This window comes from Protopterus annectens, chromosome 5.part1 (assembly GCF_019279795.1).
Source record: "Protopterus annectens isolate FY-2018-M chromosome 5.part1, PAN1.0, whole genome shotgun sequence".
NCBI lineage: Eukaryota > Metazoa > Chordata > Ceratodontiformes > Protopteridae > Protopterus > Protopterus annectens.
In genome coordinates, this window is record NC_056736.1 from 34,381,548 (window position 1) to 34,408,249 (window position 26,702).

The following is a 26,702-nucleotide window of genomic DNA, read 5'->3' on the forward strand; positions in this document are numbered from 1 at the left end:
TTGAGGTTTGTGATTGCACACAATAAATTACATATGCTGTGGCAAGTATAGCCTTCGGGGGAAAGTTTGTATTGCACAGGCAAACACTGACTGTGGATCATGATTCCTTTCAATGGAGAATGCTATCTGTGGATTTTTGTGAATATAAGCAAAGCAGAATGAAATATAGGCAGTCTTTCTGTACAGTTGTAAAGGGTTTACACTGGTGGAATATTAAGTAAGCCGACGTAGTGAAGGGTATATTAAAGGAATTTTCAGTATAGTAACTTCATGAAGTGATAGAGACTGATTATTTAAGAATTTCAAATCAGAGTAACTCTGCATGTTTCAAGAAAGTTGACAAGGAATAAGGGTCCAACAAGATCTGAAAAGAAAAAGAATAATGTTTTTTCTGTAGTGCAGCGATGGAATATGCTTAGAAATGTCTCACCTAACTATTGAATAGAAAACTATGTTGAACAGAAATGGCTGCTAAGTGATATCTGATTTAATGTGTCCTGAAACATTGATCACTGTTGAGATGACATGTATGTGGGGTGAAAAGCAAGTTTAAGATTTAGTTATTAAATCAAGATAGCGGGCTACTATAACTGCTGTACGTACTGCAAATTACAATTCATAGGGAGGGTGTCAGTCTCTTTCACATTCTTATAAAATTTTGTGTTAAGTATATCACTATAGTTGAAGTACATTGGTGCATCTCAGAAAACAACTAAATACATACTTTAAGTTCCAGGCCAGATGAATTCACTCAGATTAGTACACAGACTGATTTATTAAAATAAAAAAATAACTTCTGCAGTAAAAATTAACAGCAAAACTTCAAACTCTTTTACCATTAAGAAAAAATAACACTAAAAACTAGAACTAGGTGCTAAGAATAATGACTCAATATGTTTGGTAACTATGACAGTGGATTACTGAGAGAAATATGTAAAAGGGGATGGATATCAAAGGAAATCATGTCAGTGAGGTTGTAAATGGTTGACTTGTTATTCCAGTTATGCAGAATTTTCTTCAGTTGTGAAGACTGACAGGGAAAATAAACTTAGAAGGTAAAAACTTGTCCTGATATGAATGGAATTGTAAAAGAAGGCACGGACTTCCACAAACAGCTAATAGAGGCCTTTGAACACTGTGATTGTGAAATAATGAGAGCCATTATAAAAAAACAATGAAACTGAAATGGAAAATATCTATACTGTTATTGAGCGTACTAATACTAACATTGTGAATGACTTAATGTATACTATTGAGACCGAGAAGGTTAAATATCATGAACTGTTGAAAAAGACTGAAATGAAATGTAATGAGGTACAAAATAGAAAAGCTAAAAAAATTGAAAGAGATTTGAATGAATACAAAGCTAACACACACTACCCAAAGCCCAAGCAATATATTAGATATGACTATGATAAGAATTAATATAATAGGAAGTGGATGGAATTAGATGGTGACAATTACGAGCTCAATGACCCCATAGAATTTCCCCCACTAAGAAGGTCCGAGAGATTATTGCAGAAAGAGCCTGTTCAATATGGGCCAAAAAACTTCAGGTGGAGGGGGTGGGAGACACAGACGAGGCAAACACGACAAGGAGCTTGGAACTAACTAAATGTATACACCAGGAAGCTTTTAAATATTCTTTTAATGGGTTTAATATTTTTAATTACTCTAGTTTAATGTTTACCAAACCATTTTTTTACTTGTTTTCAAAAGGTTTTTCTTTCATACCTAGGGTAAGAGCAGATATTTTTAAATTACTAGTGGACTTGAAACTTTTTATTAGGAGGAAAAATCTGGAGTTGTTTTCTTTAAAGGAAAGAAGTTTACTAATAAGCAGGGTGAACTGGTTAAACGAAGTGTGTTTAATCCACCTATTCATCCCCAATTGCGGAACTTTGAACTAGGACTAGAAACTGAAATAAGAAAAGTATTGAAATGTCAGAGGGTACAACCAAACATAACACCCGAGGAAAAATAAATTTTGACATTGGTAAGTGGGAATAAAAATCTCAGGGTAATGAAACCTGATAAGGGGGGACGGGTTGTGTTAATGGATTATATCACATATGAAGGGAAAATGCAAGAACTTTTAAGTGATACCAAAAATACAATAGAGTATGTATAAATGAAGTGAATATTGCTTATAAGAAAATGTATGTAATTCTAAATGATTTACTATTGGAAGATTTGATTAATTTAGATACATATACTTTTTAGATGTGGAAAAGCCTAGGGTACCAACAATATTTGGTATACCCAAAGTGCACAAAAATTTAAACAACCCTCCCCTGAGACCCATAGTATTGTCAGAAGGTTCTGTTACTGCATCACTAGCTAAATATATGGATAAAAATATTAAAGACCTAGTCATAGGTAATAAAAATATTTTAAATGATTCATGGGATCTTTTGATGAGACTAGACAGTTCAAAATTTAGTGAAGATTTAAGTTTTGTAACTCTGGATGTGGTTGATCTTTTTACATGTATACCACATGAATTGGGGTTGAAATGGTTTGAAGAGATGTTGGTAGGTTATAAAGGTATCAACTTTAATGAATTTAGAACTATTCTTGTACTAATGGACACGATTTTAAGGAACAACTTCATCTTTTTTGAAGGTGAATATTATAAACAAATGACTGGAGTAGCCATGGGTGCACATTGCGCCCCCACATATGCAAATTTAATTATGGCATATTGGGAAGAGAATTTTGTATTAAATTCTCATTTTCACCAGTATTGGAAATACTACGGGAGATTCTTGGATGATATTTGTATCCTATGGACTAGTACAGAAGATAAATTCAAAGAATTTTTTGATTACATTAATGATACAACCTCTTTTTTAAGTTTCACTTATGAATTGAATAAAGAACAAATGAACTATTTAGATATCAATATACAGAAAGTTGGTGGAAATTTTATATCTAAAATTCACCGTAAGGAGACATTTTCTAACTCCTACTTGCATTACACCAGTTCTCACCCACCACACCAGAAGAAAGGTGTTGTAAAGGGACAGCTGGTGCAGGCAAGTAGGATGACATCTGAAGATGAGTCATTTAAAGAAGAAGTTAGATACATTATAAAATTATTTCTTGATAGGGGTTATCCAAAGGACCTGCTGACACAAATCAGCCTAGAGGTAGTAGAGGGAAGAAAAAACAGGTTTGCCCCTATACTTGGAAAATTAGACTCTATTCATGCATTAAATGATGCAGTATATAATGATGGAGATAATTACAGTTCAGGTATTACACTCACATATGATGGACAAGCTGGTCTGGTTAGAAAGGTTATAGAAAAAGAATGGTTGAATTTTGCCAAGATATCAGATTTGGATTATATTTTTGATAAAGAAATAAAGTACACATATCGAAAAGGAAAAAATATTAAGAATTTGTTAGAGATGGGCACTCAAATAGGAAGAAGTGAAGGACACTCTAGGAATAATAATAAAAAAAGTTTATTAAATCTGGTAGTTGCAATTACTGTTCCCATTTGTTAACAGGAGCCTCAATATATTTAAAACCTCGTAACAAGAAGTTATACTTGAATTCTTTTGTGAATTTTAACACCAAAGGAATTATATCTTTAGCGATCTGTAAAATATGTGAGTCGTTTTATATAGGGAAGAGTGAGAGAAAACTCAAACAGAGGTTATACGCTCACCTCTATGATATAAGAATGAGACATGAAAACAATGCCCTATATAAGCATACCTGTGTATGTAAGGGAGATGAATTTGGATTCTTTGTTCTAGAGACTGTAGCTATTGACCCGAGAGGTGGACCATGGGAAACAAGGGTTGAATACAGAGAGCTGTATGGAAGCATGTAAAAAACCTGGTTTAAATGATATGATCTCTATTATGCCTGTATTAAAGCTTAGATTAGCTAAGTTATAGATAGGGCTTGAACTGTTTGAATATATCTTACAAAGGAATGTAAAAGAACTTTTATTTGATAAAATGGTTTTATAAAAAGTTTTATAAAAAGTTTTAGAGCAAGAAAAGTTTTTTATAAAAAAGTTTTTATGATTGTCCACTAGATGGTGCTATTCATTTATAAGTTTTTTACTATGTATATTACACTGAAGTAAGGTACATAATTAAAATGGTATAACATGTATAAATTTGGTATATAAAAGTGGACTTCTATGGGTTATACATGTATGTATTTAATATTTATTTGATATGTATCAATCCATTCATAATTGGTATGCACATTGCACTTTATATCAGTATCAAGTGGGATTTTAACAGGGAAGTTTGAAGGTTGCAGAAACTTATATTTAATTAATCAATTAGGAACTGTGAGTCATTGTATGCTTTCATTGGGTGGGGTTAACTGTGAAATGATATTTAAATGAAGGTGGTGGTGTGTGTAGCTTATCTGAAGAAGTTGGTGAGAAAATGTACCTGTTTTTAATATTTATGTATCCTTGTGTCTACACTATTAAATTTTATCAGTCATGAATTCAGTGGAGTGTTTTGTGCTTCATACCATTTGGTTATGAATGGAATTGTTTTCTGGAAATACGATGCCAGCATACCTCTCAACCTCTTAGAGCAAAAAATCTGGACAAAGCCTAAAATGATAGGGAGGGACAAACAGGGACAGATTTTAAATATGCTCTTACAAACTTAGAACGTTGATAGAATAATAGGTTTTGCACTAGCATGCATTTTCTGAAGGATGTGGAGACTTAAACTCATGTTTATAATTATTTAATGACTTTAATCCTCAGCTATTTGCCAGAAAGGTACAGATTTTAGGAGGAACACACTAAAAATATAAAGCAAAAATCTAGACATTCTGCGTAAATGTGTACAGTTGAGAGGTATGAATGCAAGTACACAAGGAGACTAGAACTGGTTTTCTTGTTAGTTTCCTGATGGATGGGTCACACAATTTTTGACATTAGCACTAATTTGATGGATGTACAATAAGATCAAGTGTTTGAAAGGATCAACTAAAAATACAAGCATTGTAATACAACATTCAGCAGTGTTCCCTTGATGGCAGTGATCTGTAAAAATTAGTGAGTTTAAAGTTTAACCCTATGCGCCAAGAAGCATACGCCACTGGGTTTTAGATGACGAAGTTATTTGTAAGGGGAAGGAGTGGTAAGGAAGAAAAAGAAGTACTCAAAGCATTGTATTTTCTACAGGAAATAGATTGTGCATACTTGTCTATATACTGATAGAAGGTTACAAGGATTTTGAACAGAAACACTATGCACAAATAGCTAAATAGACAGACAGATATGTATATATAAATATAGATGTATATAAGTAATACAATGTTATGACTCATTAATTAAAGAGTAAAGGAAATAAAATTAAGTTAGATGTACTAACATAACTGTTTTGATATTGTGCCTGATTATATAAATGTGGAAAAGAGACAAAGGGTGATAAGAATAAATAATGCATCAGTACCCCTTTTAGTTTGATGCATCAATTCTGTTTGTTGAATATTTTAGAAAACTAACACATGAAATACTGTTAAAGACATGAACTCTTAGAGTTTTTTTTAATTCACTCATGAAAGATGATACCAAATACTTTATATATATATATATATATATATATATATATATATATATATATATGTGTGTGTGTGTGTGTGTGTGTGTGGTTCCACTTTAAATGGTCGACTTACTAGAACAATGACTTCTATAACAGCAAGACCTCCCCGGGGATCACGTCAGTCACCCTGCTAGACAGGGGTCCAGGGAAGTAAATATTGCGGGAAGAAATATCCAGGGAATTGTTATGGCTAGGCTTGTATAGGCCCTAGGGCTGATAGCCTAGTACCAACCTATGAACCTATGAGACTAAAACAGTGACGATTTGCAACAGTGAATAATTCCTAGAATGGCAAATTTCACCTCCGGGAAACTAACCACTTGGCCAACACTGACGAACTTTGCCCTTGTCTCCACTGTAGTGTAATCTCAGAGTTGGTATCTTTAGGTAGGATGGTGTGGGGGGTCACATCCCACCACATGGGGTGGTGTTGGAGACAAAGCCCCCCACTCCATTGGGTTTTATTTATGTATTAATTTGCTTTTTCCACTACACTGGGTTTAATTTATGTATTATGTTGTTTTTTGTGAAAATAACCACTTGGCCACCACTGATGACAACATCATAATATGTAAATTAAACCCACCGTAGTGGAAAAAGCAAAATAATATGTAAATAAAACCCACCGGAGTGGGGGACTTTACTCCCTAACCCCCTACCTAAATATACCAACTCCAAGATTGCACTAGAGTGGGGATAGGGCAACAGTCAGTGGTGGCCAAGTGGTTAGTTTCCCGGAGGCAAAATTCTCTGTTCTGGGAGTTCTCTGTTGTAAATCATAACTGTTTTCATCTCATTGTTATAGGAGTTGACATACATGAAGATAAAAAGAAATATATTTTTTTTTAATGTGAAATAGTTATGGATGATATTATAGCTTTTTATATATGTTTATTCAAATTATATGATTTGTGCACTTGTTTCAGTAAATTGAAAATATGTTTGCCATTCTTATGGTTGTTCCCATGTTGCCTTGTTGGAAATGCTCTATGATGTTTTATGGTGCCTCTAAGATTGAACCTTATTTCAATAAATGAACACGCAGGTGCAGTTGCAAGCAGTTTTTTTTGCAATTGCAGCATGCATTTTCTGTGTCAGCACATACTCTTAAAACATATACGCCTGGCTAGTCTTGTTGTAGAATAGCTACATCAATGTCATTCTGACTGACATTAAATTGTATTTGACATATTCTCGTCAGAACACTTCAGTGAAGATGGTCTGGTAACCAGTAGATTAATGTAAAACCCATGGCTTTCTCCTAATTCTGACTTCAAGACACATACCTTATAATATCATTAATGACACACTTATTTTATTCAGACTTAGATTAAACTTTGAATGATACCACATTTTCGCTCAAATCTCATAAATGCGTTTTATCCTGTTTTTGGCAGTTACTGGTTATATATAACCTTGTTATAATCTAGTTTCAAGCAATCTGAACTTAAAATATGACTGAAATATCTCGGGCTGTTATTTGATCAGCTTTAAGATGTTAGTGGATCAGTCTATTCAGTAACTGAGTTTATCTGCTGTCCGCTTTTTTTTTTTTTTCTTTAATCAGATCTCAAACATGAATATAACCAATGATGGCAACAATCCCATCAAGCTCTTCTATCCATTGTACACTAGTTCTCTGAAACAGTTAATTTGCAGACAAAACCCCGAAGTGGAAGCATACAGAATCTGCTTCTCCCTTTACATGCATTAAAATCCTCATTGGATTATTCCTCATATTGCTTATTTCCCTAGTCTGCTTTATTAGCATTAAATAAGCAAAAATATTCTGCACTTTACATGGCAGTAACACCTTTTTCTATAATCCAAAACAGATGATGCTAATGTTCCCTTTTTATAGCTTTTATTTTGGTCATGTGGCTCTGTTTTAATAGAAATAATCATACTACAAACTCATTAAACACAGTCAGTCTATTTATTAGTTACACACAAGGTATTCTGCACTGTTTCTTTTTTACATCTCACTTTCTGTGGATTTCACAATGAACAGTATTACAGCAAATGTACACAATATTGTGAAGGACTGACAAACATACCATGATACTAACATAAATCTTCATAAGTGTGAAGTACATCATCACACTTCCAGTGGCAATATGAAATGATTCAATTTTACAACCTCAGGTCAAGCAGTAAGACAATGTTGATAAATAGTAAAAATTGTGGCTTACGATATATCCTAGCCATCAATCTATGATTGGCAACATCTTTAATCAATAACACATCCAAATAAGCAATCTGAACAGAATTAACAACATGAATAAATTTAAGAAAACTAGTGGTGCTATTGATGTAAAAAATGAAGGAATCAATTATATTGATGTCGCCAGACCAAAGAATAAAAATGTCGTCCTGGTATCTAACATATAGATCCCCCCCAAAAAGAAGTATGGGGAAGTTAACAAAAATTTATATTCCCACATTAACATAACAATGTTGGCATAAAGCCCACCACATGCTGAACCCATGGCAATACTTTCTTGCTGGAGATAAATTTCTTTCTCAAACATAATAAAGTTAGATTTTAAAACTAAGTCCAACAAAAGTTCATAAGTATTAATACGGCTTTGTGAAAGACATTTTTCTTCTTAAAATTAAAAAGTTAAAAATTAAAAAGTTACAGATGGACTCTGAGTATTTCAGAGAGAGTATTAAAAGACATGTTGTTCCGAAAGGTTTGCGCCTGTGGCACTTCCCTACTGGCCTGGTTGAAAATTTGCCGTTTCACAAAGAGCTTATTCAGCTCTTTGACAAACATGGATTTGAATATATGGACCTTGTTATTAAATTCAATAATAACACTATTGAAACTTTGACTAAGGATAGTTTGGTGCTTAAAAATTCTATTACCCAAGACCATAGCTTTTGCTGATAATCAGTTTGAATATGTCCGTATCCTGCGGTCCATAGAAGAACAAATGAGTGTGAAAATTCTAGGAAGTTGAAAATGACGAGGGATGTAAAGGCATACAATAACAAGTTAGCTTATCCGGACCCCCCAGCTCACAGGTATGATCTAATAGATCAAGGGGTGAGGCCAATGGTTCCGGTACCTATCAGGCAAATGATGATTGGTATGATGAAAATCCTGATGAAAATTATATTGACAATGGTGATGATTTTTTAGAGAATCCATATGCCCCTTCCCTAAGGTGGTTGGAGCGCTTGAGGAATCGGAATTTTCAGAGCAATGTACAGTCAATTCATCCACCAAGGGATGCACAGTCCACTAGAGGGTCTTGGAGAAATTTTCAAGGTTATGACCCTCAGAATTTGAGGGGGAAGAAATGAGCCAAGTAGATCCAGAGCTACAAGTCCCAGGTGAAATTTTGCCAGCATTACGTATTTCCACTAATACCAAAGGTGAATTTAAAGTTTATAACTATTCATCTTTGGATATTTCTATGGAAATGTGTGACCTTTTCTCCAAAGGGTGTACTTTTGTCCCTTCTAAATGGATGAATTATATTTAAACATTGATGGACTTGAGACTATATGTTCGTAAGTTGAACTTACATTTATTATTTCTGAATGAAGTCTATGTTGACAATCCACTAAGAATAGCTAATACATATAATCCACCCCTCCAATCTCCTCTTACCTTTTTTCAAAATATGTGTGAGCAGGACATTAGGGCAGTATTTAATAGTAAGGGAAAATTCCTTCAGGACAACCTTAATGTTAATGAAAGGGTTGTTTTTGAATTTTTGAAAAATAATTCACATCTGCGCTTTATTAAGCCAGATAAAGGTAGAGGGCTTGTGGTAATTGATCAATGTGACTATCTTAAGAAAACGAAAAGTCTTCTTAATTCAGATACTTATCAAAAAAGTTCCATTCCATCAGTTTTGCGTGCCGGGCAGTGCCGGTTAGCTAGGGTAAAACAATTCCCAGCTCCACAAAGTCTCCTCTTCAATTATTCCCTTGGAACTAGACAAACTTTCAACTTAAGCACTCAAGCCATTCATTTCTCAGCCCGGCACTTGCTCAAAACTTATAGCAAGCACTTAAAAACTCTATCACTAGACCCTCCTGTACTGTACAGAAGGACAAGGCTCTCTATTCGACCTTACCGACCATCCAGTAAAGCAGTTCACTGTACCTATCCAGGCATGTCCAAAGGGCAGTTTCAGGTGTACTCTCAAGTCCAACTGGTGAATCTGGACATTTTGAGGCAATGTTACAACTGCCTCATGTACACAGACAACCCACTCCTCCTACCACCAGACACTAATACATGCGAGAGATGCAGTTATACAGCCAAATTAGAGGCTAAGCTCTCTCCTCCCACTGGATCAGACAGTCAAGAGGAGAAGGGAAATACTTACATCACACCACCAGTCTTACATAGACCCATTAAACCAGCACCGGCAAAAAACACACATAAATACATGAAAACATACTCAGAGGCTCTAAATAAAAATCTGCAAAACCAACAGAGACCTCCAAAGCAAACATCCAAACAAACTCCACCCCCCAATACAAACCATGAAACACATACTTCACAAAACCAGTGTGCCATGCAATCACAGCCCTTAAGGCAAAATAACATACCCAACATACTAGTAATAGGTGACTCTATAGTCAGGCACACTGACGTCCCACTCACCATGCTGAATAAGGAGAAGGTTATTGTTAGCCGCCTGTCGGGTGCCAGGATCCACCACATAACACAAGCACTCAGGTTACTCCATAACAAGTACAAATATGACTCTGTCATTGTCCATGTAGGTGTGAATGACCTGAGCCGTACCTCCCTGGACTACATGAAGAGAGACATGGAAGAGCTCTCTGATCACATAGCCCAGGCTGGTATGACCCTGACCCTGACCCTGAGTAGCATCCTGCCCTCACCAAGAATGATACCACAGTATAAAGAAAAAATTCTCAATTTCAACAATTGGCTAAGTTTCTGGAGTCATTCAAAGGGGATCCAGTGTCTGTCTGCTTGGGATGACATGCTCGACAAGCCATGCTGCTTCACTAGAAATGACTTGCACCTGTCACCCTTAGGATTTCGAATACTGGCCAAGGCTCTTGCCACCCCATAGTGCTTTTTTTAAGCAAGGCTCAAAAAAAAAACCCACCACCGTAAATAGCACAAGTAACAAAAACCGAGGGTAATACTACTCAATGCCAGAAGTCTAAACCTCAAAATGCACGCACTCGAGGCACTCTTCAGTATGGAGAAAATTGATATATGTGCAGTAACAGAAACCTGGTTTAAGGCTCCAGAGAGCCCCCCAGCACTACCAGGCTACAACTCATACCATACATTTCAGCCACGGAACCCAAACCGAAATACAAAAGGTGGGGGCGTATCCATATTCATCAAGGAAACCCACACCTTCAGGTTAGTGGCACAGCATGATGCTTCAGAGATCATCCACGTGCAACTAACAATGGGAAAAACTGTAATTCAAATTGTAGCTTGCTACAGATCACCCACCATGACCCAGGACCCCCATTCCGCGTTTCTGGAAACATAAAGGTCCTACCAAACACCCTAATATTGGTTGATTTAAATTACCCAAACATTAACTGGGAGAACTACTCAAGTACTAACTCCCTTGCCCAACTTTTCCTAGAATTTATAAACTCAAATGCCCTGGTTCAACTGGTCAGCACTCCCACCAGAGGTGACAACATAGTGGACCTGGTCATCACCAACATGGGCGACCGGTGTTCCACACCAGAGGTCAACCACTCACTGGTTAGATCTGACCATAAACAAATCACTTTGGATATCCATACTCTGCCCCCCCCCCCCCCCACCCCGGACAAGAAAGCCACCATGAAAAACTTTTCAAAAGCAAACTTCCCGTTACTTAAGACCGAGGTGGAAAGTTTCAAAGCCCCCATGCTGAAGGATAACACTGTCCAAGCTGCAAAATCCTTTACTAATGCATTCTAAGGGCAGCTACAAGAATGCATGGATCGCGCCATCCCAAGCAAAACCAAGACTCACTCCTCCAAGAAAAGGAAGCCAGTCTGGTGGACCCCTGCCATAAACAAGCTATACAATAGAAGGAGGAAACTAGTACAAAAAAGAGCAAAATCCCAAGAGGGGAAGACACCCCTGATCAGTATCAGCATGAAACTACGATCCCTCATAAAATCATCCAAGGTGAGCTTTGAATGAAAAATTGCCAAGGACTCCAAAGATAAACACAAGGCATTCTTTAGCTATGTCAGGAATCTAAGTGGCAATGCTCAGATCTGCTCAGAGTTAGTGCAGAATGGCACAAAATACACTGAACTGACTGATATTGCCAACATCCTGGCAGACAGGTTCAGTGCAAACTTCACCCCCCTCTCACCCCCAAGAGGGCCCATAACCATACCAGAAGAATGTAGAATCCCTGAAATCACAGACACTCAGATTAAAACAGCCCTCTCCAAAGCCAAAAACACAGCATCAATGGGACTGGATGGTGTCCCAGGCTGCTTACTACACGAGCTCAAAGACGAACTAACCCCTCACCTAAACACACTGTTCAAACTCAGCCTCTCCACAGGCTACATACCCATAGAGTGGTGCACAGCAATGGTTATTCTGCTCGACAAAGGTGGAGCCACAACAGACCCCGGGAACTATCACCCTATAAGCCTGCCTAGCTTGGTCTGCAAGGCTATGGAGTGCATCATCATGGAGCTCATTAACAGAGACATTGGGAACCTCTAAACACCCTATCCAGTTTGGGTTTATTAAGGGCAGATCATGCCTCCTAAACCTGGTGGACTTTTTTGACACAGTTACCAAGGCTATAGACAAGCGGAAAGGTGGTACACATAGCTTACCTAGACCTCGCTAAGGCCTTCAACACCATTCCCCATACTGGTATTATAGACAAGCTCACCAGCCTGAACATAATCCCCTACATCACAAGATGGGCTGCCAACTGGCTCATGGACAGAACCCACATGGTGAGAGTTGTGGGAGCTAGGTCCGACTCTAAACTGATTACAAGTGGCATTCCCCAGGGCTCAGTCCTAGGACCCATCCTGTTGGGCATATACTTCTCAGAGGTAAAGGCAAGCACAGGAGGACTATGGCTGACCAAGTTCGCAGACGACTGCAAACTAGGGGCTATAATTGACTCCTGCTGACACTGACATCCTTCAAAAGGGTCTCACTGAGACAGATACCTGGTGTCAGAATCATGGCCTCAAGCTAAATGCCAAAAAGTGCATAGTCATCCCCTTTGGAAAAAACAAAGTACCCACAAACTACCACATAGGTGGTAGTCCCCTAAATATGGAAGATGTAATAAGGAATCTGGGGACCCAAGTAGATAGTAATCTCACCTTTGATAATCACATTGCCAAAGTGGTTAGAAAATCCTTCTACGTGGCCCACCTAATCACAAAAGGGTTTGCATCCAGATCAAAAGAGGTCATTGTGCCCCTCTACTCATCACTCATCAGACCCATCAAAGAGTACAATGCCCCATTTGGGATGTACCTTACAAGACACCTGCAACAGCTGGAAAGACCACAGAAGTACCTCACCAAGAGGATCACTGGCCTCAAACAGATGCCCTATGCAGCTCAACTGAAGAAACTCCAGTTGTACTCAGTTGCATACCACCTACTCAGAGGTGATCTCTGCCTGACATACAAGGCCATGTCCAACCCAGAATTGATGGACATGCTTCACCTAAAGAAATCCTTATCCCCTCGAGCCACACGCTCTAGGGATCTAAACCTCACCACAACAATAAATAGGACATGCTGGAGGGATAGATTCCTGTCCCAGAGACTTCCCATGCTTTGGAACAAGATCCCAATCTACATTAGGCAGAGCTCCTTGCTAACACTCTTCAAAAGAAACCTTGACGAGTGGATGGGAAACAGAAAGTTTACCTCGGGATCACTTCAGTGGCTCTGCTGGACAGAGGCACAGGGAACTAATCTAAGTAGGCAGCGAAAGCCAACACATTCTGGCTATGCTTATAAATGCCTTCGGGCAGATAGCCTAGTACCAACCTATGAATCTATGAACATATTACTGAAATGAATATGTTGTATGGTAGGATTCATAGTTATATTTATGATCTGTTCCTTGAAGGCTCAGTTTACATACACCAGTATAATTTTTTGAATGTGGATTTTCCTATAACACCTACCATATTCGGTTTGCCTAAATTGCATAAGGATGTGTATCAGCCCCCTATGCATCCTATTGTGGACATTAGGGGTTCTATTACACATCCTTTGGCTAAATTTTTAGATTCAGAATTGAAGAGTATTGTGTATGCCAAACCCTATGTGTGTATTGACTCCTGGGACTTCCTTAAATGGTTGAATGGTCTCCACTACAACAAGGATTGGGTGTTTATTACAACTGATATTAAAGACCTATACACTGTAATTCCACATTCTGTAGTGGAAGAATGGTTTAGCAAGTTTTTATTCCAAAAAGGTCTTTCACAAAACCATATTAATACTTATGAACATTTGTTGGACTTAGTTTTAAAATCTAACTTTATTATGTTTGAGAAAGAAATTTATCTCCAGCAAGATGGTATTGCCATGGGTTCGGCATGCTTAGGGCTTTATGCCAACATTGTTATGTTAATGTGGGAATATAAATTTTTGTTAACTTCCCCATACTTTTCTTTTTGTGATCTATATGTTAGATGGGTCTATATTCAAATCTCGAAGTCTGACAATATCGAATATGATATTGTCAACACGAGAATACCGAATGCGCACTACATTTATTATTTATTTTATTTTATTTTATTTTACATTTGTTGACCGGGCTAGTCTAACTGGATACATGTCCATTTTCAGTAGAGACCAGGGGAGATAAGCTCCTAGATAGGACAATGAAATGGACACAAAAACAACTAAGGAAACATAAAACAAACAAAATAAATCCTATTTACAGTACCTATTACAGGTTATCACAGTAAAATTAACAGTACAGAATACAGGCATAACATAGCATGCTAGGACAATCAAGATATTCTAGAGATAGATAGAATAATGGTTAATTAGGAAGGACTTGCAGTTAATGAGTAGACAGGGTAGGAGGAGCAAAGTATTAAGAGGCACAAACTAGTCAGGTTTAGTACAGGGGCATAACCAGTGTGTTTTGAGGAATACTTTCAATTTGTTTTTGAAGCAGGATAGCGAGGGAAGTGTGGAGAGTTCATTGGGGAGGAGATTCCAGGCTTTTCCAACAATATTAGAAAAAAATAAAAATATTAAATATAAAAATATTAGAAAAAATGTTTAAATGGAAAATCTCTGTAGAGGGAGAATTCTGTTTACTTCAATGTAGTGCATTCTCAGATTTGGTATATTTAAGTGGGGGGGGGGTGCAAGGGGGCTTGCTCCCCTGCCTACACACTATTTCGTTTTTTTTTTAAATTTAGTATTTTTTTTTTTTTTGGTTTCGATGGTTTAAGACTTCGATCACTAAAGTTCGATCTTTAGTGATTAGAAGTTTTAAACCTTCAAGATTATAATATAGACCCATGTTAGATACCAGGATGACATTTTTATTCTTTAGTCTGGCGACATCAATATAATTGATTCCTTGATTTTTTACATCAATAGCACCACTAGGTTTCTTAAATTTACTCATGTTGTTGATTCTGTTCAGATTGCTTATTTGGATGTATTATTGATTAAAGCTGTTGTTGTTTGTCTTTCGGATTTTCCCAGTTAGGGGTCGCCACAGTGGAACTCAGGTCCGCTAATGATTAGCAGTAGATTTTTCACGAACGCCGAGGTGCTAGCTCGACGTTCAACCATCAACGAAGGGCACACCTATTTATGCATGTCTTTCAAACGCCCACCCAACTGTGGGGAGGACATGCAGACTCCACACAGAAGGCACTCCTGCACTCCAGCCAAGAATCGAATGGGAGAACCTCTTGCTGTGAGGCAACAACACTACTGCTGCACCACCGCTAATCACATTGATTAAAGCTGTTGCCAATCATAAATTGATGGCTAGGATATATTGTATGCCCACTTACTCAAATTAATTTCTTCACTTTCACAGCAATCACCCTTTTTTCCAAAAATGAGCCATTGTTAAAGGGCAGCTTGTTAGAGCTGCCCGCATGGTTACGGATTGGTGTCATTTTGTTGAAGAGTGTGAGCTTTTGAAAGTGATGGTTTTAAATCAAGGATATCCTGAGTTATATATAACTGGGCTTATAGCAGAAGTAAAAGAAAAAAGATGTGAAGGCTATTTTCAACCTCTTTTGAATAATGTACCTTTTAACAGTAATATGGTGGGCTTATTGCATATATCCCCCATAAGTTTAAATATAGAGACTGAATCAAATTTACTGTTGTCAGTTCCTGGTAGTAGTGTTCAGCCTAAGGGCAGACTTGGTATAAATACATATGCTAATGCCTTCACTACATCTTTTAGTGATGATAGTCAGGAATGTGTTACTTAATGATTTTGATGTCAGGGTAAGAATTGGTGACAATCCCACAATAGTCTTTAAAAGAGGCTTTAATTGAAAAGTATCTTTGAACATTCTAAATCCTTTTCTAACAAAGGACATATGATGAAGTGTGGTGCTTGTGTTTTTTGTAAATATATTTTAGCAGTAAGTCAAGTAAATATTAACCATCAGATTATTCTCATTTTTGGAAAACATGGTGTAATGCTAAAAAGGTTGTTTACTGTGCTATCTGCTTGGTCTGCCCTTGTTTTTATGTAGGCAAGTCCGAGAGGCAACTTAAAAATCGAATCAGTGAGCACTTATTGGATATCCGTACAAGTAAAGTAACTAATGCTCTTTCTAGGCATATTAATGCCCATAATGATCATTCCTTTAAATTTATTGTGTTACAATCATTTTCTGAGTCAGATAGAAGTGGTGCTTGGCCACTGCTTTTTGAAAAAGCTTAGCTTTCCTGGCAACTCCATTTAGTGGCTCACTGCTGGCCAGGTTTAAATGAAGCTGCATCGGTTTTATGTTTACTCAAGCTTAAAGACATTTCTAGGTGATGTGTAAGGTTGGCTTAAATAATTGTTTCAGTAACTTTTTATTTTAAATTTTGAAGTTAGGTTTGTTAATATAAAATTGCCTTCTGATTTATGTAAAAAGTGGGTCTGTGTACCGACGTGAATATGGGGTTGTGTCTGTTTTTAGACACTGTTATTGGGTTCCAATATTAACCCTAGTGGTTATAATGCGAAGGTGTGTCTGATAATGTGTTTTTATTGAATCAGCATTATTTTAAAAGGTTTTTGCCTTTGTAAATGTTTTATCTGATGAAGTTCTGGTCTTGTAGTGGGACAAAATCCTGTGCTGTGTAATTAAAAGGATAATTGTTTATTTCAGTAGTTGCTTTTTGTTTTAACTTATATTATTAGATTGTGATTGGAATTTTGCCTAAGCAGATTGCTTGTGCTTCTGCACTTTGGTCTTTTAGTGGTTTACAAACAATGTAAGTGCCATTGTTCCAATCACCATCAATGAATATGGTGATATCTTCAAGTGTTCTTGGAAGAAAAGCTTTCATTGCAATTTAAATGCCCTTTTATATGGAAAATGGAAAAGTACTTGTTACTGCTATGTATAACTTCGATTTGATGAAGCTCTGACAAGGGTGAAAGTGCTTTTTTTGTTTAAACTTAATAAACTGTGGGTTAAACCAATGATACCCTCTTGAATCCTGTTTTCTTAGTTTTAAAAAGAATTCAAAGTGATCTTTGACATGTATCTTACATTAGAAGTTTTGGCAATGGTCCATTTTAGTAATTCATATGCCAATATAATTCCTGTACAACTAGTTTTCTCTCTTTTTTGTTTTGTTCTTCCTTAAATAATTTGTGTGCTACCCTTAAGGCAGGAAAACTACATTTCCTTTGACTAGGTTTTGTTATCTGTCTGTCTGTCTATCTATCTATCTATCTATCTATCTATCTATCTATCTATCTATCTATCTATTTACCTACCTATCATATGTGTGTGTGCGTATGTGTGTGTGTGTGTGTGTGTGTGTGTGTGTGTCTGTCTGTATACACACACACACACACACACACACACACACACACACACACACACACACACACACACACACACACACACACACACACACACACACATATATACATGCTATACATATATATATATATATATATATATATATATATATATATATATATATATATATTATATATATGGCTTTTGCCTAACCTGCAGTACCATTACTGTCATTTACTTAGCAATATTTCTGTTTGAATAAAACATTCAACACATTTGATCATACATTGCTTCTGCACATACTTGCAGATACAAGGATTCTCTTATGATGCTCTTCAGTGGTTTACTAGATATCTATTCCAATGCCCTTTCTCCCTGTTTAGGTCTAACAATTCCTTACTGATAAATATCCCTAATAACAGTATGTTACTGTGTTCTATTTTTGGTCCTCTTGTCTTCTCCCGCTTCATAAAGAACATTACTTAGGAACTCCTTCATATCATCTGCTTATTATACACAGGTGACATTATTTTTATATAAGCCAACAAAGACTGTCTCTGTCTTATTAATGAACTCCAAAGTGACTTCTTCACAATCATCAGGCTACATAACAATAAATTGTCAGTCTATGCTCATAAATCCACTGTACTGCTATTTGCAGCCCTTAAAATGTTTGTAACACTCCAGCCATCATTATTACTGATCATCAGGTACTGCTGTCTCCCATGTTCAACAACAATAGATTCTCAGCCTCCTATTCAACCCATACCTCACCTTCCTCAGACATACTTAAATGCAAATAAATAATGTTCCGACTAAATTTAAAGTACATTTGAAAATGTCTAATCTTCCTATGCCAGAGGCCAGATTATCCGTACTACAAAAAGTTTTGCTCTGCAGGTTACAACACATGCTAGCTATTATTGCTCCATGTTCTGAACAGAAAACTGCCCTTCTTTAATCTGCAGAAAATAAAATTCTGCACTTTACTAAACTCTCCAGCTATATGAAACACCTCTTCTCCACCCTAAGCAAAGCAAATTGGCTGGTTATTGGGGATTAATTTTCCCTTATCCTGTATACCTTTACCTTCAGTTTTCTATACCAAAGATACTGTACCCCTCTTCTCAACAAAATGACATAAACACTACCTATGTACCTACAAAGCATACATTCACAAAGACATCTTGTTAGTTTCACTATATGAAGTAGGTCAATTGTCAAGGTTGCACAGATTCCTGGAACTCTGTCCCTGAATTCATCAGACACAAAGATAATATCAAATTATTCAAGAAGCCTTGTATAACCACCTTGTAAATGAAAAAAAGTGTAAATGTTTTAAACACTCTGGATGACTACTCTTTATGTTCTAACATGCATTACCTTCAAATGTTTCTCCAGCTTTGTGAAACTATCCTATGTCAAGTATATATATATATATATATATATATATATATATCTTTTTCTTAGCAAGTGAACTTTTCACTTCTTTCATATTATAGACCGTTCTACTATGAGTTCAAATCCTAAGTGCTTGAATACCACTGTCTTGAGGCCAGGGACTCAAACATCTTATAGCGTGTGTAGGCTGCCACTTACTCTCAAACTTGACTATAAGTTTGGGGGAAGAAGCTGCCACTTCTTTTGTGTATACATGCCACTTCTTTCATCTACACATGCCACTTCTTTCGTGGACACATGCCACTGATTTCGTGTACACATATCACTTCTTTTGTGTACACATTATTGGAGTTCAGGCTAAGCAGCTATAGGGAGGGAGCAGGAGGAGGAGGTGGGAGTGTATATTAGGCAGCAATCAGGAAGTTTATATAGGGTTGAGAAAGGACTTTCAGGATTAGGGAATAGGAGTTGAGTTTTAGGTTTAGGGAGCAGGAGGGGAGTTTTCAGGTTAGGGAGTAAAAGACAGTTTTAAGTTTAGGGAGCAGGAAGCTAGTTTTAGGTTTAGGGATGGGTACTAGAGTTTTAGGGTCAGGGAGTGATCAGGGAATTTAAGTTTATTGAGGAGGATTCATGTTTTTGGATTAGGAAAGTGATCAGAGATTTTAGGGTGCGAGAGAGAGAATAGAGTTTTATGGCATGGGAGTGAGGACTTGGGTTAGGAACTGGGTTGGACCTTTAAGGTTAGAATTATGTCTCTTTTAGGGCTATACAGTTTTACAGGATTGAGTGAAGGAATGGCTACGTACTTACAGTAAATTGGGCTAGTGAGAGTTATAGCACTTTCTTTTTTGAGCAAGTTGCAACACGTAAGTGTGCCCTTGCGGTAGTCCCATTATATTCTTGTAAAGACTATACCTCTCAACTGTACAGATTTTCACAGAATGTCCAGATTTTTGTTTCATATTTAGTGATTTATATTTTGTCCAAACTATCTAAACTTCTCTATATCTGATATGCCTTAGTTCACAGTACCTTTATTGTTCTTGTTATATTATGTAGACTTATGTGCTGATTTTGTACTTATATTTATCTTTTTGTCTGAAAATGGTTACGGGACAAGCCAACCTTTCCAGGTAAAATGAAATAAAGGTGTACCTCAAACTGTATACACACACACACACACACACACACACACATGTGCATGCCTACAAACCTACATACAAGCACAATTGCACATGTATATGTTTAAAACATTTTTATGTATCTTGAAGATAACCAGATTTACCAACTTAAATGTCTTATTTTCTTAAAGCCATAAGAGTCTGAGATGAAGCTATGCCTTCTAACTTGTGCTGTCGTAGATAATGAAACATACACCAGAATACTATAACATGTGATTTCATGCTACACCATCTGTTAGAAACTGAAAAAAATACTTTTCAAATTAGGTTTTCTTTGCAAACATCTCAAATGGTATATTAGTAAAATACACTTTATGATGAGAAAAATGTGTCATTTGTGCAGAACTGTTCTTTAAGACTAAAAGTGCAATGCAGGAACAAAGCCATTTGCTTAAATATTACAATTTTACAATAGATCTTTTCTTCTTTAGCCAATGCATGGGTGGACATGGTATGAGAGAGTATAATTTAGGGAAACTAGTCTTAACTCATGAAGAAATAATACATGAACAATACATGGACAATGCACAAATTACTAGCTGCCTTTTTCTGTGGTTTTCTGTACTTACATTCTGTTCAATGTTTGATTCAAGTTATGGCTAAAGCATGTAAATACATGTTATAGATTAATAGCCTGAGGAAGTGAAATATATTATCTGCTCTTATTAGTGCTTAGATGCACTAAACATGGCATTATTTGTGTTCTTAGCATTGCATTTATGTCTGCATGTTATGTCTCTTGTAGTTGCCTGAATACATGTAATATAAACTATTTTGTGTTGAATTTTTAATAAAACATCTTTGTGAACAACTCTAACAATTTTTCTTCAAAAATAATGTGTTTTCCCATTTATTCATGTTGGACATCTAAAAAGATAGCACTATGATCAGATGAAGGAACCTTAGTTTTATGCCACTTTGGGAACAGCTAAGATTATTAATATAGCAACATTATTTTAATTCACTATGATATAAGGAATCAGGTATGGTTGCGCACCTACATATGAGCAGACCCCACAGAATCCTGTTTCTGAGCATAATCTTCTACTAATTGTGTTATACCAATATCCTTTGGGTGGGTATAATTCCTTTGAGATGTCTTTAGTGGAAATCAATACTCCCCCTCTTCAGTTCAAAACATAAAAAAGTGAAAGCAGCAAAATAAGAAGAAAATGCATATTTCCAAATGATAGTTGTGGATGTTGAGGCTACGGGTATGTAATTAAAAATCCATGTTTTTATCAAAGTTATAAAGATGTTTTGAAGAGCTAAGGCATATCAACACCTGCATAACTAAATTAAGAAACATATGTCTTCATGAATAACAGATGCATTTTATGAACTCAGTTTTGCAGTTCAATAAGGCAAATACAATATTGGATGGACTAATGACTCAAACTCATATGGGGTTTCTTAACTCTTCCTGTGACTTTGCGTGATTTCTGATGACATGAATGTGAATCAAGTGAGAACATTTTTTTCTAGTAAGGCTGATCACAGAAATGAATAATGAGGGAAAGATTGTCATTTGAAGGAAATCGGCCACCAGGACATCTATCACATGCTCTCAACCATATAGTCCAATTAAATCAACCTTTCCATATCTATGATGGCTTCAGAGCAGAATAAAGACAAACAGCTATACTGAGACTTCAAGAAGAATTTATTTTAGTGATACACAAAAGGGTGGTAGTTCAATGATCAGTCAATAGAAGAGAAAATGGTCATATTGGCAGGATTGTTGCATATGAGGACATAGTGTAGTACTGCCAAGAACAAGAGAGGTAAGTAGATGAGTCCCAATGGATACTGCTTTGGGATGTGTGCTCTTAGGTATGGTTTTTAATAGATTCGAGCATGACATAGGATATGCTATCAGTATCCTTGAGGATGATACAAGAATAATGTGGACAAAAGGAGATGAAGGGAACAGAAAGCTGTTAGGAAGGACTGATTGAGGGTGCATAAGGTTCAGAGTTGAGAAATGTAAGTTGTGCAAAGTCTGTTTTGCAGTGATCAAAAGTCTACAATGGCATTCAGCCTGGGGTTCAGTTTAAAGTGGTTAACAGGGAAACAAAAGAATTGGGGATTAGTTGTAACTCCATCAATGGCAAATTAGGAAGCGATACAAGGAAACAGTCTATGTCAAAAAGATATTGACTAAAATTTCCTCTGGCATGTGATCCTATTCAGTGGGTTTGTTGTGAAGCTTCTTTTGCAGTATTGATTCCAGTTTTGGAAAATGCATAAAGACAAAAAATATTGCATGTGTACAGGGAAAGCCATTAAGGTATTAAAACTATGGGGAGACACTGCAAAAGCTTGGATTACTCTCCACAGAGGATAAAATATCAAGGCTGGATATGATCCTAGCCCACAAGACTCATTAACGGAAAAAAAACATAACTGAGGTATATTGACAAAAGATGCAGAGTTAATAGCTTTCAAAATGAAAGCCTCAAATATTCAGCTTCTACATGAAAAAGTATTATTTTAGTGAGAGGGATAGAAAAATAGAGCAGGCGTCTAAATGGAATATTACAAAGTAAAGTAAATGAATATTACAAAATGGTGTAGAATAAATGCAAAAATTTAGGAAAAAAGAAAAATATTAATTGAAAAGTCATGTAGACTACATAAATAATAATCTTTAGACAACTTAAAGCTGTATACATAATTATGTTTACTTCCAGATATTAACTTAAAAGCATAGGCTTTCTAGGACTGTTTTCATAAATTTTGTATCATATCTGTTACTCTTCTAAAAGCTGATGCAATTTCTACCGAAACAACACATTTCTTGTCATTTATAAACTGCAGATAAAGTAAAAATATTAAATCCCTCAAAAAAGTTTTTTTACTCATGTTTCATGCATGTTTTACATAAATGTATATTGTAAAAAGTTGTCTTCAAAAGGTGAAACAGAGAAATTATTAACAAATTAGCTGTCATATTAACAGAATTCAACTAGTAATAATATTTCCTTGATTATTTTCTTTGTAAGAACTCATATGAATGACAACTAAATCCAGGTGCTTTACAGACAAAAATGCAAATAATATTTTTCCACCTTTAAGAATAATGCAACTTTGAGTCTGTCAGCTTTTCGTCAAGTGCATACTTCAAAAGCTATTAAAATAATTTGTCAAGTAAATATCTTATGTTTTCACATTTGTAATTTAAACTTTTACACATGCATCGAATTTGTATTTTATAATAATGTATCTTTCTTTTATTATCTAGCAATTTTACAAATATGTGTGTATCAAAATTATTCTTTTCTTCGGGCATACTCAGTTTGGTTAAAATAATCTACTTGGTGTCTTCATGATAGATCAGGTTTAAGTTGTTGCTGTTTTAATAATGAATTTGTTTTTGTTACTAATAAATGAATGACCATCACTGTCTGCATATGAGTATCAACATTGCTTAAGCAGAAGGAAAACAACACTCAGTGATTCATTTGTTGCCTTAGAAAATTACACTGAACTATAGTTTCATAAAACATAACAGGAAGCACATTAACATAGAGGCTGTAACTTTGCACAGAGATTGTCATCTTAATAGCCGGCTGAATGACTACATGAAGCCCTATAATGGAGAATTAAAATGATGTATAACACCGTCACAAATTAAGACCAGGAAAAATATAGCCAGCGAGCAGTGCAAAAGTAATCTTTAAAAGTAATTGCTGTAGGCATTATGTACCCAGATGAGAATACATTTGGCAGAATATCCTTTTGTTTTCCTCAGAGGACTTATGTGAAGTGAACGCAGCTCCCTGGAGAGAGAAGAGTAAACAACATTTAACTTGAAAAGACAGAATGCCTAGAAAAGACTGCCAGATGAAATAATGCAACTGAAATGCTTGACTGTAAGAAAGCAAATTATAATATTACAAGCATATTTGATCGTTGCCCGATCAAATAAAAACACTGGATTTATACAGAGGGAGAAAATATTTTCAAGATGGGATCTTTTGATGTCATTTTTATTGGTAATATATCCTTTTATCCCCTGTAGAGCACCAATTACGTAAATGCTGAAGTAGAGGTAGGCAAGACTATCAAAGATCCAAGGAAATATACATTAGTAATAACTTTCTTACTGATATCATGCTCAGAATGTTACATCTTGATTCCTGAACTAAAGTGCACCTAGACAGTGAAAGGCTGATGTATCCTTGTAAGTAGGATGTTCTTTCTTTGATTTTTAATAAAATGGTGGGTGACATTTAATAATACAATTTCCAGCATCTCAGGTTGCGAAACTTGCATTTTGATGAAAGCAGCATGAGTCCCTCATTTTACACAGCGTAGACACAGCACAGTACTTGCCATTTGTCTTGTCCATTGGTGGCCCTCATCATCTTTGACCAGGATGTCTTTCATTGCTGTAGTATCCTGTTGTACCCAAGTGCATCTCTCTCAGCTCCAGTCTTACTTTTGCTTAAGTCTGTCCTTACAGTATCTATTACTTTCCACATCCTAATATAAAATATATATTTTTTGCTTGTATAAAATCTATGGATACATTAACAAACTCAGAAATAATTTTGATTACTATGACTTATGATCATTGATTGTCTTCTGGATGAAATAACATATTGCAATAAGAGACTCTGGCAGTTTCTTCCAGATGGCTCATATTATGAATTGTTTGTGAGCTTTATGTCATAGTTCTAGGTTTGATTCCTTCACAGGTTTATAGGTTCATAGGTGTTTACTAGGCTAATTGCCACAAGGGTCTTTTTAAGCCTAGCCATGCATCTGAAATCTCTGACAAGTTCTGATACTCTTGATAAGTGTAAGCATGGGCCTGGGAGATGAACCATTTACAGGTTACCTGTTTGCATTAGAGACTTAGGTGCCAAACCGGGGATGAATTTCCATTTTACCATCGGGTTGTCCAAGTTGCACTTGAATTGGGTTAGGAAGGAACTCTGATTCACATGGATGGAGAGCCTGTTCCATAGACAGGGTAGTCTCTGGGATACATACCTATCTCTCCAGCAAGTCCTATTTATATCACAGGCAAGTTTTAAGTCTTTAGAATTGGGGATTCTGGTACTCTTTGTTTTGTGGATATGCAGGAGGTCCATCAGAGTTGGGTCTGACAATGCCCTGTATGCCAGGAATAGATCTCCCCTCAAAAGCCTGTAGGAGACAGAATACAGGGATAGGGCCCTGAGGCAGTCTGCATAGGACATATTACTTATGCCCTGTATTCTTTTAGTGAAGAACCTCTGTGGAAGTTCCAGTTGTTGGATATGCCTGGTTAGGTACATACCAAAGGGGGCATTGTACTCAATGATAGGTCTGATGAATACCAAACACAATGGAACAATGACTTCCCTGGACTTAGATACCATACCTTTGTTTATAAGTTGTGCAACATAGAATGATTTCCTCACCACTGTAGACATGTGATGATCAAAGGCTAGATTACTATGTGTGTCCCTAAGTCCCTGATTGCTGGGTGAATTCTAAGGGGTGTGTTGTCAATGTGATAGTTACCAGGGATGGATGAATTCCCAAAGGATAGTATTATGCATTTCCTGGCATTTAGTTTTAGTCCATGACTCTGACACCAGTTGTTTGTCTGTGTCAGCCCCTCCTGCAGAACATTTGTGTCAGTATGAGATTCAATGACAGCTCCTAATTTGCAATTATCTGCAAATTTAGTCAGCCAGAGACCACTGACATTGGCCTTGCCATCTGAGAAGTAAATGCCAAAAAGGAGCGGCCCATGGACTGATCCCTGAGGGACTCCACTTGTGACTGGCCTCTTTGTAGAGGTGGACTCCCCAATTCTAACTTCCCGGGTCCTGTGTGTGAGCCAGTTGGCTATCCATAATTGCTCATTTTGTTCTGAATTATCTTTATTAAAGCTTGACTATATGCAAACTACAAATATAACACATTACTAGTATCAGATGTACAGGTCCTGATTCCAAAAGGCTTACATTTTTGCAGATTCTATCATAATCTACAAAACAATTTCAAAATCTTTTTTAGTGAAATACCTCATAATGCCACATCATAAGCATCATATCATAAGTCTATCTAAAAATTGTAATTGGGAGTGGGACACATGGGAACACATGTAACACATGCTCTCCAGGAAATGAGGGAGATAGGACTGTAGAAGTTGAATGAGAGTAAAGAAGAAGGGCACACATGAGGCCCGATTCCAAAAGACTTGTTTTCAGTGTAAGTGACCACTTAGACCAAGAGCAGACAGAGAGTAGGTGTTTTGGAATCTGATCCCCATAGTAAGCTTATTTATAGATAGGCTTTACACCAAAGTAAATCACTTGCTCTGAGAGCAAGTCTTCCAGAATCAAGGCAGACTTACACTGAGAGCAACTCTTTTGGAATCCGTCCCATAATATCTTACTCAGTAATAATATTGCTTAGTCACAGGCACTTCAGTAGTATCAAAATAAACTACTGAAAGAAACAATTTGCATATTTCACCAGCATCACTCATGCATTATTTACTTGTCACTCACAGCAACTATTTCTCT